Below are 17,033 nucleotides of genomic sequence, written 5' to 3'. Positions count from 1 at the left end.
GATCGACGACTTAATGGAATAACCCGCCATGAGATCCAGCAGCGGGTCAGATCTACTCCAGTTAAACCGTTCCCCAACAAAGTGTTGATTCTTCTGATGGATGGAAGTAGCTTCTTGCGTTCAGTAGCAGTGATTTTATCCGGAAGTGTGAACTTAGAGTCAAGACGACCGGGGCGGTAACCCGGCAGCGGTTTTTCATTTGCTGGAGAAATATCTTGGCAGTAAAACCAAGTTTGATTCCAGTCCTTTGGGTGACTTGGTAAAACTATGAGAGGGAAAACAGCGCCCTGCCGGCACTGAATAGAGATGCCTCCAAGCTCTAAGCTAGGACCGTTGGTGCACTCATTCTGCCGGTTCAGATAGAAGTATTCTCTAAACAATTCCACAGTCGGCTCTTGCTGAAGATAAACCTCACAGAGCACTTGGAAATTGCAAATATTGGATATGGAATTGGGCCCAATGTCCTGAGGATGAAGTTTAAAAAAGTGAAGGACCTCCTTGAAGAATTTTGAACCGGGCGGTGAGAAGCCACGGTTCATGTGGTCAGTAAAGACAATGACTTCACCATCTCTAGGCTGAGGTCGTTCTTCGTCCGGGTTAGGGGCACGATAAGACATAGTGTTTTTCTCTGGCAAAAATCCAATGGTGACAAATTCTTTCAAGGTATCATCAGTAACTGTAGAAGGGACCCAGTTGCAGACTGTTGGCGTTTTTGACGGCATGATGAAAAAAGGACAAGCTGAAAAGAAAGTAATTGGCCGGTTCAAATTATTGGTGGATTACGGGTTAAATGATGATAGTACAGATGAATAATGGCGACTTAAATAAAGTGCTAATGATATATAAAGGAAAAATGAGCCGGCGTGATAAGCCGCCATGACTAAAGATATTCAAAGGTTGCCTGAGTCAGAATTGGCTAAGTGCTATGATAAACAAGTTTCACAAGTTGTTGTTATTATTTTGGATCAAGATGGTTCAAAAAAGGAAAATAAATCTAGACCTAAAACTGGCACAGATGAGTTCGTCAGTTCTAAACAAAGCTCTGAAAAGGAAAAGGAATGTGTTTGCATTTAAAGTGGGTGCGAAATAGCTACCACATTGGTTTTATACTATCCAAAGATCAAGAAATGGCGATGGGGATGAAATCTATGAAGAGTTCATGACGAACAGCGAAGAACACCAAGGAACTCGAAGGTCCTAATGTGGATCTGATGTCGAGGAAGGAAGGAACTTACAGATACAGAGTGTTGGGGAACGTTGCAGAAAACAAAAAAATTCCTACGGTTTCACGAAGATCCATCTATGAGTTCATCTAGCAACGAGTGGTTAGATGCATCTACGTACCTTGTAGATCGCGAGCGGAAGCATTCAAAGAACGGGGATGAGGGAGCCGTACTCGACGTGATCCAAATCACCGGAGATCCTAGCGCCGAACGGATGGCACCTCCGCGTTCAACACACGTACGGTCAGCGTAACGTCTCCTTCTTCTTGATCCAGCAAGGGGGAAGGAGAGGTTGAGGAAGATGGCTCCAGAAGCAGCACGACGGCGTGGTGGTGATGGAGCTGCAGTACTCCGGCAGGGCTTCGCCAAGCACTATGGAGGAGGAGGAGGTGTTGGAGAGGGAGAGGGAGGCACCAAAGGCATGGGTAAGAAGTCCTCCATCTCCCCACTATATATAGGAGGGCCAAGGGGGGGGGGCGCCGGCCCTAGGAGATCTAATCTCCTAGGGGGGTGCGGCCAAGGGGAGGAATCCCTCCTCCCCAAGGCACCTAGGAGGTGCCTTCCCCTCCTAGGACTCTTCCTCCCTTGAAACCCTAGGCGCATGGGCCTCTTGGGGCTGGTGCCCTTGGCCCATGTAGGCCAAGGCGCACCCCCTACAGCCCATGTGGCCCCCCGGGACAGGTGGCCCCACCCGGTGGACCCCCAGGACCCCTCCGGTGGTCCCGGTACAATACCGGTGACCCCGAAACTTGTCCCGATGCCCGAAATAGCACTTCCTATATATAATTCTTTACCTCCGGACCATTCCGGAACTCCTCGTGACATCCGGGATCTCATCCGGGACTCCGAACAACATTCGGGTTATTGCATATACATATCCCTACAACCCTAGCGTCACCGAACCTTAAGTGTGTAGACCCAACGGGTTCGGGAGACATGTAGACATGACCGAGATCGCTCTCCGGTCAATAACCAACAGCGGGATCTGGATACCCATGTTGGCTCCCACATGCTCCTCGATGATCTCATCGGATGAACCACTATGTCGAGGATTCAAGTAACCCCGTATACAATTCCCTTTGTCAATCGGTATGTTACTTGCCTGAGATTCGATCGTCGGTATCCCAATACCTCGTTCAATCTCGTTACCGGCAAGTCACTTTACTCGTACCGTAATGCATGATCCCGTGACCAGACACTTGGTCACTTTGAGCTCATTATGATGATGCATTACCGAGTGGGCCCAGTGATACCTCTCCATCATACGGAGTGACAAATCCCAGTCTTGATCCATGTCAACCCAACAGACACTTTCGGAGATACCCGTAGTATACCTTTATAGTCACCCAGTTACGTTGTGACGTTTGGTATACCCAAAGCACTCTTACGGTATCCGGGAGTTACACGATCTCATGGTCTAAGGAAAAGATACTTGACATTGGAAAACTCTAGCAAACGAACTATACGATCTTGTGCTATGTTTAGGATTGGGTCTTGTCCATCACATCATTCTCCTAATGATGTGATCTTGTTATCAATGACATCCAATGTCCATAGTCAGGAAACCATGACTATCTGTTGATCAACGAGCTAGTCAACTAGAGGCTTACTAGGGACATGTTGGTGTCTATTATTCACACATGTATTACGATTTCCGGATAACACAATTATAGCATGAATAAAGACAATTATCATGAACAAGGAAATATAATAATAATGCTTTTATTATTGCCTCTAGGGCATATTTCCAGCAGTCTCCCACTTGCACTAGAGTCAATAATCTAGTTACATTGTGATGAATCGAACACCCATGGAATTCTGGTGTTGATCATGTTTTTCTCTAGGGAGAGGTTTAGTCAACGGATCTGCGACATTCAGGTCCGTATGTACTTTACAAATATCTATGTCTCCATCTTGAACATTTTCACGAATGGAGTTGAAGCGACGCTTGATGTGCCTTGTCTTCTTGTGAAACCTGGGCTCCTTGGCAAGTGCAATAGCTCCAGTGTTGTCACAGAAGAGCTTGATCGGCCCCGACGCATTGGGTATGACTCCTAGGTCGGTGATGAACTCCTTCACCCAAATTGCTTCATGTGCTGCCTCCGAGGCTGCCATGTACTCCGCTTCACATGTAGATCCCGCCACGACGCTCTGCTTGCAACTGCACCAGCTTACTGCCCCACCATTAAAAATATACACGTATCCGGTTTGTGACTTTGAGTCATCCAGATCTGTGTCGAAGCTAGCATCGACGTAACCCTTTACGACGAGCTCTTCGTCACCTCCATAAACGAGAAACATTTCCTTAGTCCTTTTCAGGTACTTCAGGATATTCTTGACCGCTGTCCAGTGTTCCTTGCCGGGATTACTTTGGTACCTTCCTACCAAACTTACGGCAAGGTTTACATCAGGTCTGGTACACAGCATGGCATACATAATAGAACCTATGGCTGAGGCATAGGGGATGACACTCATCTCTTCTATATCTTCTGTCGTGGTCGGACATTGAGCTGAGCTCAATTTCACACCTTGCAACACAGGCAAGAACGCCTTCTTAGACTGATCCATATTGAACTTCTTCAATATCTTATCAAGGTATGTGCTTTGTGAAAGACCTATGAGGCGTCTTGATCTATCTCTGTAGATCTTGATGCCTAATATATAAGCAGCTTCTCCAAGGTCCTTCATTGAACAACTCTTATTCAAGTAGGCCTTAATGCTGTCCAAAAGCTCTATATCATTTCCCATCAAAAGTATGTCATCTACATATAATATGAGAAATGCTACAGAGCTCCCACTCACTTTCTTGTAAACACAGGCTTCTCCATAAGTCTGTGTAAACCCAAACGCTTTGATCATCTCATCAAAGCGAATGTTCCAACTCCGAGATGCTTGCACCAGCCCATAAATCGAGCGTTGGAGCTTGCACACCTTGTCAGCATTCTTAGGATCGACAAAACCTTCTGGCTGCATCATATACAATTCTTCCTTAAGGAAACCATTAAGGAATGCCGTTTTGACGTCCATTTGCCATATTTCATAATCATAGAATGCGGCAATCGCTAACATGATTCGGACGGACTTCAGCTTCGCTACCGGTGAGAAAGTCTCATCGTAGTCAAGCCCTTGAACTTGTCGATAACCCTTAGCGACAAGCCAAGCTTTATAGATGGTCACATTACCATCCGCGTCTGTCTTCTTCTTAAAGATCCATTTATTTTCTATGGCTCACCGCTCAACAGGCAAGTCAGTCAAAGTCCATACTTCGTTTTCATACATGGATCCTATCTCGGATTTCATGGCTTCCAGCCATTTGTCGGAATCCGGGCCCGCCATTGCTTCTTCATAGTTCGAAGGTTCACCGTTGTCTAACAACATGATTTCTAAGACAGGGTTGCCGTACCACTCTGGTGCGGAACGTGTCCTTGTGGACCTTCGGATTTCAGTAGGAGCTTGATCAGAAGTATCTTGATCATCATCATTATCTTCCTCTCTAGTCGGTGCAGGCACCTCAGGAACATTTTCTTGAGTTGCGCCATTTTCCGGTTCAAGAGGTAATACTTCATCAAGTTCTATTTTCCTCCCACTTACTTCTTTCGAGAGAAACTCCTTCTCTAGAAGGATCCATTCTTGGCAACAAAGATCTTGCCTTCGGATCTAAGGTAGAAGGTATACCCAATAGTTTCTTTAGGGTATCCTATGAAGACGCATTTTTCCGACTTGGGTTTGAGCTTTTCAGGTTGAAGTTTCCTGACATAAGCATCGCATCCCCAAACTTTTAGAAACGACAGCTTAGGTTTCTTCCCAAACCATAATTCAAACGGTGTCGTCTCAAGGGATTTCGATGGAGCCCTATTTAAAGTGAATGCGGCAGTCTCTAAAGCATAGCCCCAAAAAGATAACGGTAAATCGGCAAGAGACATCATAGATCGCACCATATCTAATAGAGTGCGATTACGACGTTCGGACACACCATTACGCTGAGGTGTTCCAGGCGGCGTGAGCTGTGAAACTATTCCACATTTTCTTAAGTGTGTGCCAAACTCATGACTCAAGTATTCTCCTCCATGATCTGATCGTAGGAACTTGATTTTTCTGTCACGTTGATTCTCAACCTCACTCTGAAATTCCTTGAACTTTTCAAAGGTCTCAGACTTGTGTTTCATTAAGTAGACATACCCATATCTACTCAAGTCATCAGTGAGGGTGAGAACATAACGATAGCCACCGCGAGCCTCAACACTCATTGGACCGCACACATCAGTATGTATGATTTCCAATAAGTTGGTTGCTCGCTCCATTGTTCCTGAGAACGGAGTCTTGGTCATTTTACCCATGAGGCATGGTTCGCATGTGTCAAGTGATTCGTAATCAAGAGACTCTAAAAGTCCATCAGCATGGAGCTTCTTCATGCGTTTGACACCTATGTGACCAAGGCGGCAGTGCCACAAGTATGTGGGACTATCATTATCAACCTTGCATATTTTGGTACTCACACTATGAATATGTGTAGCATTACGCTCGAGATTCATTAAGAATAAACCATTCACCATCGGAGCATGACCATAAAACATATCTCTCATATAAATAGAACAACCATTATTCTCGGATTTAAATGAGTAGCCATCTCGAATTAAACGAGATCCCGATACAATGTTCATGCTCAAAGCTGGCACTAAATAACAATTATTAAGGTTTAAAACTAATCCCGAAGGTAAATGTAGAGGTAGCGTGCCGACGGCGATCACATCGACCTTGGAACCATTCCCGACGCGCATCGTCACCTCGTCCTTCGCGAGTCTCCGCTTATTCCGAAGCTCCTGCTTTGAGTTACAAATGTGAGCAACTGCACCGGTATCAAATACCCAGGAGCTACTACGAGTACTGGTAAGGTACACATCAATTACATGTATATCACATATACCTTTCGTTTTGCCGGCCTTCTTGTCCGCTAAGTATTTGGGGCAGTTCCGCTTCAAGTGACCACTTTCCTTGCAATAAAAGCACTCAGTCTCGGGCTTGGGTCCATTCTTTGGCTTCTTCCCGGCAGCTTGCTTGCCGAGCGCGGCAACTCCCTTGTCGTCCTTCTTGAAGTTCTTTTTACCCTTGCCTTTCTTGAACTTAGTGGTTTTATTCACCATCAACACTTGATGTTCCTTTTTGACTTCTACCTCTGCTGAATTCAGCATTGCAAATACTTCAGGAATGGTCTTTTCCATCCCCTGCATATTGAAGTTCATCACAAAGCTCTTGTAGCTCGGTGGAAGCGACTGAAGGATTCTGTCAATGACCGCGTCATCCGGGAGATTAACTCCCAGCTGAGTCAAGCGGTTATGCAACCCAGACATAGTGAGTATGTGCTCACTGACAGAACTATTTTCCTCCATCTTACAGCTGAAGAATTTGTCAGAGACTTCATATCTCTCGACCCGGGCATGAGCTTGGAAAACCATTTTCAGCTCTTCGAACATCTCATATGCTCCATGTCTCTCAAAACGCTTTTGGAGCCCCGGCTCTAGGCTGTAAAGCATGCCGCACTGAACGAGGGAGTAGTCATCGGCACGTGTCTGCCAAGCGTTCATAACGTCTTGGTTCTGTGGGACGGGTGGATCACCTAGCGGTGCTTGTAGGACATAATCTTTCTTGGCATCTATGAGGATGATCCTCAGGTTCCGGACCCAGTCCGTATAGTTGCTGCCATCGTCTTTCAGCTTGGTTTTCTCTAGGAACGCGTTGAAATTGAATACAACGTTGGCCATTTGATCTACAAGACATATTGTAAAGATTTTAGACTAAGTTCATGATAATTAAGTTCATCTAATCAAATTATTAATGAACTCCCACTTAGATAGACATCCCTCTTCTAGTCATCTAAGTATAACATGATCCGAGTTGGCTAGGCCGTGTCCGATCATCACGTGACACAGACTAGTCAACGTCGGTGAACATCTTCATGTTGATCGTATCTTCTATACGACTCATGCTCGACCTTTCGGTCTTCTGTGTTCCGAGGCCATGTCTATGCACATGCTAGGCTCGTCAAGTCAACCTAAGTGTATTGCGTGTGTAAATCTGTCTTACACCGCGTCATCCGGGAGATTAACTCCCAGCTGAGTCAAGCGGTTATGCAACCCAGACATAGTGAGTATGTGCTCAGTGACAGAACTATTTTCCTCCATCTTACAGCTGAAGAATTTGTCGGAGACTTCATATCTCTCGACCCGGGCATGAGCTTGGAAAACCATTTTCAGCTCTTCGAACATCTCATATGCTCCGTGTCTCTCAAAACGCTTTTGGAGCCCCGGCTCTAAGCTGTAAAGCATGCCGCACTGAACGAGGGAGTAGTCATCGGTACGTGCCTGCCAAGCGTTCATAACGTCTTGTTCTGCAGGGAGAACAGGTGCGTCACCCAGCGGTGCTTGTAGGACATAATCTTTCTTGGCAGCTATGAGGATGATCCTCAAGTTCCGGACCCAGTCCGTATAGTTGCTGCCATCGTCTTTCAGCTTGGTTTTCTCTAGGAACGCGTTGAAGTTGAGGACTACATTGGCCATTTGATCTACAAGACATATTGTAAATATTTTAGACTAAGTTCATGATAATTGTTCATCTAATCAAATTATTCAATGAACTCCCACTTAGATAGACATCCCTCCTGTCATCTAAGTATAACATGATCCGAGTTAACTAGGCCGTGTCCGATCATCACTATGTCGAGGATTCAAGTAACCCCGTATACAATTCCCTTTGTCAATCGGTATGTTACTTGCCTGAGATTCGATCGTCGGTATCCCAATACCTCATTCAATCTCGTTACCGGCAAGTCACTTTACTCGTACCGTAATGCATGATCCCGTGACCAGACACTTGGTCACTTTGAGCTCATTATGATGATGCATTACCGAGTGGGCCCAGTGATACCTCTCCATCATACGGAGTGACAAATCCCAGTCTTGATCCATGTCAACCCAACAGACACTTTCGGAGATACCCGTAGTATACCTTTATAGTCACCCAGTTACGTTGTGACGTTTGGTATACCCAAAGCACTCCTACGGTATCCGGGAGTTACACGATCTCATGGTCTAAGGAAAAGATACTTGACATTGGAAAACTCTAGCAAACGAACTATACGATCTTGTGCTTTGTTTAGGATTGGGTCTTGTCCATCACATCATTCTCCTAATGATGTGATCTCGTTATCAATGACATCCAATGTCCATAGTCAGGAAACCACGACTATCTGTTGATCAACGAGCTAGTCAACTAGAGGCTTACTAGGGACATGTTGGTGTCTATTATTCACACATGTATTACGATTTCCGGATAACACAATTATATCATGAATAAAGACAATTATCATGAACAAGGAAATATAATAATAATGCTTTTATTATTGCCTCTAGGGCATATTTCCAACACAGAGTTGCTGCGGAGGTTCATTGCGTTTTCTGTTGGTCGAATCAGGTTGATGCGGCGGCCTGAGTCGATGAAGACAAGATCTGCGGTGGCGGCGGCGGAGCTCGAGCGGCAGAGAAGTAGCGAGAGGAAGAAGACGACCGAAGGGGGAGAATGGAAAAGACCTAGGTCGTGCCTATTTATAAGGAAAAGACTGATAAGTGGGCGCGAAAAACAAGGAGACCAAAACATGGTTATCCAGCTACCCAGGCGCCTCGATTTTCGGAAAGGCATTAAAGATAAAGATCCGTTAAAAGATGACGTGGTGGCAGGTTTCCGAAAAATCTGGAGATGACGTCATGGCGGGTTACAAGGGTTTTGCAAAATAGTAATAGATGGATTTTTTCTAAGTATTAAAGATTGACAGAGAACAAAGTTCAAAGTCAACCTGGGGCCTAATGTTGGGGATATTACTACCAGTATGACCCGCCCAGGAGGGGCCGGGTCAGCATTAATGGCGGGTTACATAAGAAGCCCAATATACATTCAAGTTTATTAAATATATAGAAGGCCCAAAGGCCTGGGGCTGGCTTAAAGCCCGATATTGTAAACCGCCGTATGTAAGGAAAGACTTGTAAAGAAAGGCATGTAAAGGAAGTCACCGAGCCGGATACGATTATAAGCCGGCCGGGACTCTGTAGGCCACCGGGCGTCAACCCATGTATATAAGGGGACGATCTGGTGGCGTCTTAGAAAAATGAAACAACCAAGTTGATAACCAAGCCGGCGAGTTGAGCCTCTTGGAGATCGAAACCTCAGCAATACCAATCCCAACTAGACGTAGGCTTTTACCTTCATCGTAAGGGGCCGAACTAGTATAAAAACTCTCTCGTGTCCTTTGTCCCGATTAACCCCTTTAAGCTTCCTAGTGCGATGGCCCTACGACTAAGTCCTTGCCCTAGGACATCTGCCGTGACAACTCCACAACACCTCCCGAGTAGTAGTAGTCGTCGTCGACGGTGGCGTCTGGCTCCTAGGCTCAATCGTCTGGTCGCAGCAATCGGGTATAGAAAGAGGGAAAAGAGGGAGCAAAGCAACCGTGAGTACTCATCCAAAGTACTCGAAAGCAAGGAGCTACACTACATATGTATGCATTGGTATCAAATGGATTAAGGGTATCATACGTGGACTGAACTGCAGAATGCCGGAATAAGAGGGGGATAGCTAGTCCTATCGAAGACTACGCATCTGGCCACCTCCATCTTGCAGAATGTAGAAGAGAGTAGATGGTAATTTCACCAAGTAGCATCGCATAGCATAATCCTAACCGATGATCCTCTCCTCGTCGCCCTGTTAGAGAGCGATCACCTGTTGTATCTGGCACTTGGAAGGGTGTGTTTTATTAAGTATCCGGTTCTAGTTGTCATAAGGTCAAGGTACAACTCCAAGTCGTCCTGTTACTGAAGATCACGGCTATTCGAATAGATTAACTTCCCTGCAGGGGTGCACCACATTTCCCAACATGCTCGATCCCCTTTGTCCGGACACACTTTTCTGGGTCATGCCCGGCCTCGGAAGATCAACACATCGCAGCCCTACCTAGGCACAACAGAGAGGTCAGCATGCCGGTCTAAATCCTATGGCGCAGGGGTCTAGGCCCATCGCCCATTGCACACCTGCACGTTGCGTACGCGGCCGGAAGCAGAATCAGCCCCCTTAATACAAGAGTAGGCTTATGGTCCAATCCGGCGCGCGCCGCTCAATCATTGACGTCACGAAGGCTTCGGCTAATACCACGACGTCAAGTGCCCATAACTGTCCCCGCGTACATGGTTAGTGCATATAGGCCAGTGGCCAGACTCAGATCAAATACCAAGATCTCGTTAAACGTGTTATCTTGAAATAACCGCGAACACCGACCAGGGCTAGGCCCACCTCTCTCCTAGGTGGTCTCAACCTGCCCTATCGCTTCGCCACAAAGATCCACATAGAGGGCTGTCGGGAAAGTATGTCCATCCAGCCCCCAATTCGTGAATCAACCGCGGGTACTCCTCGAGCCAACCCGACTTTAGTCATCACATGTATCATGTATAAAGCATATAGTATATACCCGTGATCACCTCCCAAGTGATCACAGCCCGATAGTATAGCATGGCAGACGGACAAGAATGTAGGGCCACTGATGGCAAACTAGCATCCTATGCTAAGCATTTAGGATCGCAGGTAAGGTATCAACAGCTGTAGCAACAATGACAGGCTATGCATCAGAATAGGATTAACAGAAAGCAGTAACATGCTACACTACTCTAATGCAGGCAGTATATAGAAGAGTAGGCGATATCTGGTGATCAAGGGGGGGGGGCTTGCCTGGTTGCTCTGGCAAGAGAGAGGGGTCGCTAACACCATAGTCGTACTGGGTAGCAGCGGCGTCGGTCTCGGTGTCTAACAAGAGAAGAGGGGGAAGAAACAATAAATATAATGCAAACAAATGCATGATGATGCATGACATGACAAAGCGTGATGCTAGGTGTGCCCTAACGCGGTACGAGGTGGTACCGGTGAAGGGGGAAAACATCCGGGAAAGTATTCCCGGTGTTTTGCATTTTCGGACAGATGAACCGGAGGTGGAAAGTTGCATGTTCTCTATGCTAGGGATGCGTGGCGGACGAACGGGTTGCGTATCCGGATTCGTCTCGTCGTTCTGAGCAACTTTCATGTACAAAGTTTTTCCATCCGAGCTACGGTTTATTTTATATTGATTTTAAAAGATTTAAATCATTTTTAGCATTTAATTAATTATTTTAATGCAACATTATCCAGAATAGTGTTTGCTGACGTCATCATGACGTCAGCATGACGTCAACAGTTGGCCTGGTCAACCTGACAGGTGGGTCTCGTTCGTCATTGACACATTTAGTTAGCAGGTTAATTAAACAGGGTCAATTAGTTTAATTATTGGTTAGGTTAATCTAATCAGGATTAAACAGTTTAATTAATTAATAAAGATAAATTAAGTTAATTATTTATTTAATTATTAATTTTATTTATTATTATATTTTTTTAATTTTTTTTGTTAAAACGTTCTGGGCGTGGGCCCCCACTGTCAGTGGCACTGGGGGGCGCTTAGCGGGCGCGGGCACTGCCCGAGCGGGCGTAGCGGGCGACGGGCGCCAGGGCGGGCGCGCGCCCGCAGGGAGTGTGGCGGGGCGAGGCAAATGGCCAGGACGGCCACGGTGGCCGGCCGGCATGGGGGAGAAGGATTGCGGGGCCGGCGACTAGCAGTCCGCCGGCGGCAGGGGAGCAGCAGCAGGGGAAAACGGGGTGCAGCGGCGTCAGTGCAGCAGCTGGGCGTGGGCGCGTGCCACCAAGCCATGGCGCGGGCGCGATGAGCGCGTCAAGGAGAAGAAGGGGGCGGCCACGCGCGCGTGCAACAGCGACGCGAGGCGAGCGGGGTGCGGGGCACGCGGTTGGGAAAGATCAGTGGCCGCGGCAAGGCGGCACGGTTCACGCACAGGCGAGGTCAGGGGCGCGGAGCGCGGCGGCTGCAACGGGGCGAGCGAGGCGCGGGCGACTGCGGCAAGCGGCACATCAGCAACAGAGGACAGCGGGAGCGCGTGCGACGGCGCAGAGTAGCGCAAGCAAGCGCGCGGGCGCGCGCGGAGCTCCGAGCGCGGTGAGCAAGCAGCGGGAGGCAGCGGGTGGTCGCGCGCGAGGCGCAGAGAGAAAGAGAGGCGGGGCTCACTGGGGATCGCAGGGTTCGGGGCAACGGGAGGGCGAGGAGGAGACGGAGACGATGAGCGACGTGGGAGCAGGCCGGTGGGGAGGGGCTCCGGTGAGGCGGCGTGGTCCCCTGGCGGCAACGGGCGACGGCGTCGGTGGCCTCCTCCTCTCGATCCCGATCCAATCGGGAGAGGGGGGAGGAGATATTTTACGGGGGGGGGGGGAGTGGGGGTGTCGGTGGAGTGGGAGTGGGGCGGCGAGTGGATAAGGGGTGAGTGTGGGGGCCGGCTGGGCTTGGTGGTTCGTGGCCCAGTTGGGCCGGTGGCCTGTTGGGCCGGAGCCCCGGGGTGTTTCTTCTCCCTTTTTTTGTTTGTTTTTCTGTTTTATTCCTTTTCTTTTATTCATTTTTCCCTTTCTGTTTTAATTCAATTTAAAATATTTATGCATTTTCTAAACATGTGTTTTCTTCACCATAATTAACTATGTAATATTATGCACAAACCGAACATTTTTGTTTTAACGCTTGTAAACTTTTATCGTTTGACTTAATTTCAAATTTGAGTTTGAATCAGTTTTGAATCATCGCGAGGTTAACAACAGTATCCGTGGTGACGTGGCACCATTAGCGCGGGATTACTATAGCATGATTATCCGGGCGTTACAAAACTCCTCCACTATAAGAAATCTCGTCCCGAGATTTAGGAGGTAGAAGGAAACAATGCGGGGTATTCATCAGGCAGGCGGTCCTCGCGTTCCCAAGTGGCTTCGTCTTTAGAGTGATTCGACCACTGGACTTTGAGGAACTTGATCGCCTTTTGACGCGTGCGGCGTTCAACTTAGTCGAGAATGTGGACCGGATGCTCTTTATAGGAGAGGTCCTGTTGCAATTCGAGCACTTCATGATTGTGACGCCCGGATAATTTGGCTACAGTGATACTCTGCTAATGATGCCACATCACCTCCGTTACTGTTGCTAATCTATCGCTAGATCAAAACCGGTCCAAAATTCAAATTCAAAATTTGGTAAATAATAAAAGTTTTCAAATATCAAAATTAAAAATGTCCGGGTTGTACTAAATATTACATAGATAATTATGGTGAAGAAGACACAGTTTTATATAATGCTTAAATGCCCTGAATTAAATAAAATAGAATAGGAAAATGAATAAAGAAAAAGAAAATACAAAGGGAAAAACAAAACTAACAAACAAAAAAAAAGAAAAGAACCCCCCCACTGGGCTCTGGCCCAGCTGCCGGTCGGCCCAACCGGCTATTCCCCCACTCCCCCCGATCAAACCCTAGCCCACCCCCACTCACCCCCTCCCCCTCCCCACGATCCCCACGTCTCTCTCCCCTTCCCCGATCCAGATTGGGATCGAGGGGACGAACCTCCCCACGGCGCCCCGACCCCGTCGACCTTCCCAGCCGCCTCGACGCCGCGAGAAACGCCTCCGCCACAGCCACCTCGCCGTCTCCCTCGTCCTCGCGCCCCGTCCCCTCTCCCTCGATGGCGCCGCTCGCTGCGCCAATCGCGACCGCGCCCTCGACGCCCGACGCCGCATGGACGCCGCCGCCCCGCCGGACTGCGTCATCTCCGCCCCGCCGTCGCCGGACCACCCCAAGCCACCTCGAGCCCACTTCCTCGAACCCTACTTCCATTGTGAGCCGCGCCCCTTCTCTCCTTCCCCTGTCCCCGCGTCTCGTCCGACCTCCCCGCGCCGCCCTCTGCAGCGCTGCATCGGCCGCTCCACCGCGCGTGCGCCCGCAGGCTCCCTCTCGTGCGCACGCCCATGCTCGTGCTCACCGCGGCCCTGCTGTGCCCCGCCCGCGGTTGCCGTGGACCGCGCACGCCCCGCGCCGTCCCGCCGCTCCCTTGCTCTCATCGGCGTCCCGCTCACGCACGCGCGCCCTCGCCCTTCGCCTCGCCCCTGCCTCGCCCGCCGTGGACAATGGCCCCGCCATCCCGCTCGCCGCCTCACTCATGCGCCGTCCGACGGCGACCACCACGATCCCCTGCCGTTGCCCGCCTCCGCAGCCAGTCCACGCGCCCCACGCCGGACTCTGCCTCCGCCGCGGCCCCTCGCTGGCCGCCGCCTGAACTCGGCCTCCGCTCGGGCGCCAGCACGCCCCGGCGCCAGTTACCCCACACCCGCATGTCCCAGCGCCGTCACCCGATCCGCTAGCGCCCGAACCCGCTAGGCCCCCTACGGCCAATGACAGGTGGGCCTAGCCCAGAACGTAATTAAAAATAAAATAAAAATAAAAACAATTAATTAAATAATTAACTAAAGAAATAATTAACTTAATTAATTTTAATTAATTAATCTAATCTAATAATTAAGCTAATTAAACATTAGTTATCTAATTAACCTGGTTAGTTAATTAGCTAATTAATTAGTATGACAGTGGGGCCCACACCCTGATTAATACTAATTAGGGTAATTAAATTGTTTAATTAAAATGTGTCTCTGACTAGTGGGACCCACTGATCAGGTTGACCAGTCAACCATGTTGACTGCTGACGTCAGCATGACCTAATGTTGATGTCATAAAACCATTTTCGAATTAAATTAAATAACTAATTAAATTCCAGAAATTAATAAAATCTTAAGAAAATCATATCTTTTAATCCGTAACTCGGATTAAATTATTTTCAACATGAAAGTTGCTCAGAGCGACGTGACGAATCTGGATACGCAGTCCGTTCGTCCATCACGCATCCCTAGCATAGCGAACATGCAACTTTCCCCCTCCGACCCATCTGTCCGAAAACGCAAAACACCGGGAATCCTTTCCCGGATGTTTCCCCCCTTCACCGGTAGCACCTCGTACCGCGTTAGGGCACAACTAGCATCACGCTTTGCCATGTTATGCGTCGTCATGCATTTGTTTGCATTATATTTATTGTTTCTTCTCCCTCTTCTCTCGCTAGACACCGAGACCGACGCCGCTGCTACCCAGTACGACTACGGTGTTGACGACCCCTCTCTCTTGCCAGAGCAACCAGGCAAGCCCCCCCCTTTGATCACCAGATATCGCCTACTCTTCTCTATACTGCTTGCATTAGAGTAGTGTAGCATGTTACTGCTTTCCGTTATTCCTATTCTGATGCATAGCCTGTCCTTGCTACTACTGTTGTTACCATTACCTACTATCCTACTGCTTAGTATAGGATGCTAGTGTTCCATCAGTGGCCCTACACTCTTGTCCGTCTGCCATGCTATACTACTGGGCCGTGATCACTTCGGGAGGTGATCACGGACATATACTATATAATTTACACAGTTACATTACCTGTGGTACTGTTCGGAGTTGGGGGCTGAAGGGGCAGGTGGCTCCATCCCGGTAGAGGTGGGCCTGGATTCCCGACGGCCCCCGACTGTTACTTTGTGGCGGAGCGACAGGGCAGGTTGAGACCACCTAGGAGAGAGGTGGGCCTGGCCCTGGTCGGTGTTCGCAGATACTTAACACGTTTAACGAGATCTTGGTATTTGATCTGAGTCTGGCTATTGGCCTATACGCACTAACCATCTACGCGGGGACAGTTATGGGCACTCGACGTCGTGGTATCAGCCGAAGCCTTCGTGACGTCAGCGACTGAGTGGCGCGCGCCGGATTGGACCGTAAGCCTGCTCTTGTATTAAGGGGGCTAGTTCTGCTTCCGGCCGCGTACGCAACGTGCAGGTGTGCAATGGGCGGTGGGCCCAGACCCCTGCGCCATAGGATTTAGACCGGCGTGCTGACCTCTCTGTTGTGCCTAGGTAGGGCTGCGACGTGTTGATCTTTCGAGGCCGGGCATGACCCAGGAAAGTGTGTCCGGCCAAATGGGATCGAGCGTGTTGGGTTATGTGGTGCACCCCTGCAGGGAAGTTAATCTATTCGAATAGCCGTGATCTTCGGTAACAGGACGACTTGGAGTTGTACCTTGACCTTATGACAACTAGAACCGGATACTTAATAAAACACACCCTTCCAAGTGCCAGATACAACCGGTGATCGCTCTCTCACAGGGCGACGAGGGGAGGATCATCGGTTAGGATTATGCTATACGATGCTACTTGATGCTACTTGGTGAACTTACCATCTACTCTCTCCTACATGCTGCAAGATGGAGGTGGCCAGAAGCGTAGTCTTCGACAGGATTAGTTATCCCCCTCTTATTCTGGCATTCTGCAGTTCAGTCCACATATGATACCCTTATTCCATTTGATACCCATGCATACGTAGTGTAGCTTCTTGCTTGCGAGTACTTTGGATGAGTACTCACGGTTGCTTTCTCCCCCTTTTTCCCCTTTCCTTTCTTTCTGGTTGTCGCAACCAGATGCTGGAGTCCAGGAGCCAGACGCCACCGTTGATGACGACTACTACTACTCGGGAGGTGCCTACTACTACGTGCAGCCCGCTGACGGCGACCAGGAGTAGTTTAGGAGGATCCCAGGCAGGAGGCCTGCGCCTCTTTTGATCTGTATCCCAGTTTGTGTTAGCCTTCTTAAGGCAACTTGTTTAACTTATGTCTGTACTCAGATATTGTTGCTTCCGCTGACTCGTCTATGATCGAGCTCTTGTATTCGAGCCTACGAGGCCCCTGGCTTGTAATATGATGCTTGTATGACTTATTTTATTTGTAGAGTTGTGTTGTGATATCTTCCCGTGAGTCCTTGATCTTGATCGTACACGTTTGCGTGTATGATT

The sequence above is a fragment of the Triticum urartu genome, chromosome 1A (assembly GCF_056163025.1).
Source record: "Triticum urartu cultivar PI428250 chromosome 1A, HENAU_Tu73, whole genome shotgun sequence".
In the NCBI taxonomy this organism is placed as follows: domain Eukaryota; kingdom Viridiplantae; phylum Streptophyta; class Magnoliopsida; order Poales; family Poaceae; genus Triticum; species Triticum urartu.
This window is presented reverse-complemented; position numbering follows the sequence as displayed.